We start from the raw sequence: 5,030 nt of genomic DNA, 5'->3' as shown, positions 1-5,030 counted from the left end.
GGTGGATAATGAGTTGATAATGTTATTGGAACATCATTGTTTTGAAAATGATATGTCTTGTTATGTTTATTGGGTTTGCAACATCATAACTTTATGACCAAATTATTTGTCTACTTGAAAATATGAATCAAGTCAATAATTGTTTATACATTAAATTGTAATAATCTTTTTGAATTTAAACATGCTTCTTGGTTATGCTAATAAATTTGTATGTGTGTGGTTCTTTTGATCCCTTGAATGTTTAAGTTTGTGCTAAGATGTTAAAAAAATTGTAGTCTTTAAATCTTTGATATAATTTATATATCATCTCTTAAAAAGTTATTGATGAATTTCATTACAGAATTAATATTTGTTAATAAAAAGGTCATTGGTGAATATTCAACCACCTATTTTGTGCTTTATAAGGCACACATGTGTAATCAACTCTCCACTTGTTTATTTTAGGTGATTTCATCTTTATTGTTTGATAGGAACATGTAAATGGTAAGGGATTGTGTCGGGTACACCAAACAATGTCTTACCTTTTCTCAAAACTTTTGTTTTAAACAAAAATGTTATTCAACTAAACATATCTCAAAGTAGACATAGGTCATATACAATCAAAAGTTTGTTCTATCTAACATCAGAAATTAGGAAATTTTACATGACACACATAAATTATACATGTCACCCCTACGTACAGTTTTATAAAATCAAATATATTTCTCTTATTTTTTTCACCATTCATATGTTTCAAAATTTTCTCTTAATAACAAAAAAATTGATAATTCATACAAAAAATACAATATGTATTTTTTTCAAAAATTTCGAAAAATCCAATGTGAATTATAAGATACCGATATTTTCAAAAAAACCGGTGAACCAAATATTTTCCGACACTCCTGAAAAATATGACAGTGTTATTTTTAAACGATTGTGATTTTGCCAATCCTTTTATAGGATTGTGATTGCACCAACAAATTTTGTGGTCTATAATGATTTAAAACTTATATAAATATGTCTTATATTGTTAACAAAAATACTCCACTATGTCTCAATTTTGTTATCTTAGGTTTGTGTACTTCAACGGTGTCAAACACCCTGTTGAATGTAGGCTCACATACAACACCCCTCTTGATGTTCTGAAAGAGAAACTAGATAATCTCTTGCACTACCCAGACAATAGAAAGGTGATTAAGATCGAACACCATTCACCATTGATTGATAACGAATGAAAGGTGAAGTTCAACAACTTTGAGTTAAAGATTGATGAATATTTAAAGTTATGTGGAGCACAAATCCCTGATACGAAACAAAGTCTCTAATCAAGGCGGATTCAACATTATTAAGATGTTGAAATGTCTTGAATCATCTAGTAACATTATCCACACCAAATGGCATCACTGAATACTCATAATGAACATATCTCATTCTGAATGCAGTCTTCAGAATATCATCTGACTTCACACAAATCTGATGATAACCCAAACACAAATCAATCTTACTAAACACACAAGCAGCAACCAACGGATCCATCAGATCATCAATTATTGTAAGCGGATACTTATTCTTGATAGTAACCTTGTTCAGTTTTCAATAGTCAACACATAACCTCATGCCACCATCTTTGTTCTTAACTAATAACACCGACACTCCTCACGATGAAACACTCGGTCAAACAAACGTCTTCTCAAGTAGATCCTCTAACTGCATCTCCAACACACTCAGCCTTGAACCATATTTCCTATAAGGAGTTATCAACACAGGACTCGTACTAGGTACAAAGTCTATCACAAATTCCACCTCACGCTCTGGAGGAAAATCACTAATATCTTCTGGGAACACTTCATAAAACTCACACACAATAGGTAGATTTATAATCCTTCTCCCGCTTCCCCCCTCAAAGAGGCGAACACTATAAACTCTTGAGCACTCTCTCTCAAGGATATCTCTACGTGCCTCGGGGCCATGAAACTCAACTCCATATTATCCTTGGATTCAAGAAACTTCACCACCTCGATAACACATGCAATCCTACAATCATTGGCACACTAAATCAATCCTCCACGTCTGAAATATCTCAGAGAAGCATAAGCTTCTCCCCAGCTTGTTTTAATCCCGCTCCTGCTGACAAGCGGTTAGAAAAAAACAAACGAGCACCGATAATGTTTCACACATATGTCGCAGACCAGGGAACATAAAAAATTACACAATTTGGTCGGATGGACCGATCTGCTCTGATACCATTATGTAACACCTTACTTCTTGATATAATAAATAATTTAATAAACATGTAACACACATATATCCTTCAAGTACGATGCTACTCAAACAACAAACAATCCCTAATTGAACCACATAATTAAAAATTAAATTGTTTGATAAGCAGCGAAAATTATAAAATACTTGGCATTAAAAGCCTCAATGACATTATTAGTTTGAAAAGTGGTTCAACATCAAAATAAATGTAAAGATATGCAACATAAAATAAAATAAATAACATAACAACTTGTTCCCCTGGTGTTACATATTAGAGCGACTCCAACTATAAGACTCGATGGACAAGCAACTAAAGAGGCATAACACCATGCTCAACATCAAGCTCCTACTAAGGTACCAGATTGTTTGTACTCCATAGAAGCACAAACGCAACAATATAAAAAGGGGTGAGAATACATTCAAATAATAAATGGTGCATAAAAAAATTAGGGTAGATTCACACATTACAAATCATACACATATCAGGAATGTACTATAATATCATGTATTCATAATTTACCAAAATCATAATCCATCATCAATCACGATGTTATTCATCACATTTGAAATCACACAAACCCATACAAGAGTATTCAATTAATACACAAATATCCTCTCAACTCATGCTCAATAATTATATAATGCAATGTAAAATCATCTCAACTCATGCTCATCACGGTTCCCACTCTGAATCGGGCTTGCGACTTAACTCAATATTCATGTGATACCGACTCAAGATTTGGTTCTTGAATCGAGCCCCGACTCTGAGCTTCAAGCCCCCACTTTGAGTTTGGGTCAAATCATAATTCCCAATATATGAACTCGTAACTCGTCTCTTTCGTTATTCATACGAACCGGGTCCCAAAATCTGAACCTCAATCCCTAACATCTAAGCTCTAAGCCCTCACTCTAAGCTTGGGACAGGTCAATAGTCCATACTTTAAACTTGTGCTCGCCTCTTTCATAACAACTACAATATATGATGCATACATCTAATAATGCAATTGTTTCTACTCTTATTTTTCAGCCAAATAGAATTGAATTTTTATGATGATAATTTTGAAATAATAAAATAAAAATAATTTTTCTTAAAATAATAAAAGCAATTACTTTAAAAAAGCAATCGATTTCAGTAAGGAATATCAACAACAGTCCGAGAACAGGTGAGTCCTCAAGTGCAAAGCATTGTTGGTATTCCCCAAGCAGTTGGTTTGGTCACTTTTTCCTCCCCAGCGGCAAATTAGTTTTCCCAGCTGAGTAGTAATCGCCTACCCAACTGAGTTGTAGGCTCACATTCTCAACGGCTTGCATAGATCCAGCACAAAGTTTCACTCCTCGCAAATTCCACAGCGGAACTCACTTTTGATCCCCGCCAGCATTGATTCTTGAGTAGTGTTTATAGTCCTCTGCAAGGTTGTCTCCCATTTGATATGGTGTTGACCTAAAATTCCCCGCAGAGTTGACATTTCAGGTCCTCATCAAATTTTTTTCTCCTTCCTCAGCCAGGTTTGAGATATTTAGAGATGGATGACTTATATTCATCCCTAGCATTTTTCTCCAGTTGATGCTTCCATCCTGTCGAAATTAGCCAAGTGTTGTAACAATGATTCAAATCAGTGATATTTGTATCCTTTGTGATTGTTTTGTCAGCATAATCATCGATAATATATACATATACATTCATACATCAGATATTTTGTCATACATGCTATTGCATCTTATTCCTTATTTTCTAATCCTCTGTTATGGTAATATTGTTTCTCCATGCAGATTGGGTGTGTTTGTCCTCCTTCAATTATAGAGTGTCAGCCCCTTAAGCAGAAAGAATTTAACCTTTCTCATTCCCCATGAGTTATATCCTCATCGGGTCGAGTCTTTGTTTGACCGTTTCTTTCTGGTTCCTCGAAAGTTTATTACCCAGTAACCGGTAATACTCTTTTCGATTTGCGAGTACTTTACTTTTACCTAATACCCAGTAATAGTAATCTACTTCCTCTTATTTTTCCCCAGCGGATTCGTTTTACGTTTCCCCAGGAAGTATATCCTTGATATGTTCATCTTAACCTCTGACGGATATTCTTCCTCTTAGTCTATCCTTGATATGCTCACTTTAACCAATGACATATATTCTCTCTTTGCGGTTTCCTACCCAGTAAAAAGGTAGTTGTAATCCCTATTTCATTCTCCAGAGAGTTAATCCTTGATATGTTCATCCTAACCGATGATGGGTTTTCTCCTCTTTGCGGTCTTCTACCCAGTAACCAGTAGTTGTAAATCCTACTTTTCCCTCTGAGTTTATCCTTGATATGTTCATCCTGACCGGTGACGGGTATTTTCTCTTTGGTATTCTATCCAGTAACTGATAGATATAATTCCTATTTAACCGATGACGAATATTCTTCCTTTGAGTCTATCCTTGATATGTTCACTTTAACTAGTGACTGATATTCTCTTTCTTGGGTCTTTTGCCCAATAATCATTAGTTGTAAATCTTATTCGATACTTTTTCCATAACAGGTTGTTTCCTACCCAGTGACCGGTTTCATACCACAATTTTGTCCGGGCATTTTAAAAATTTCATAAATTCAATTTTTATTTCAATTTGCATCAGTTGTACAGCATAACATGCATTTCATCATTAATAATATCTAAAATATCAGTCGGAATAGATTCTTGAAAATACACACAATTTTGGTTAAATCATTCCTCGAGTACATGTAAAATCAGCGGATAAAAAGTTTCGAAAAACTTGCAGACGCCAGTATTAATAATCTAAGTTCGTGTAGTTCAAC

Source organism: Lathyrus oleraceus, chromosome 2, assembly GCF_024323335.1.
Source record: "Lathyrus oleraceus cultivar Zhongwan6 chromosome 2, CAAS_Psat_ZW6_1.0, whole genome shotgun sequence".
NCBI classification, from domain to species: Eukaryota; Viridiplantae; Streptophyta; class Magnoliopsida; order Fabales; family Fabaceae; genus Lathyrus; species Lathyrus oleraceus.
This window is presented reverse-complemented; position numbering follows the sequence as displayed.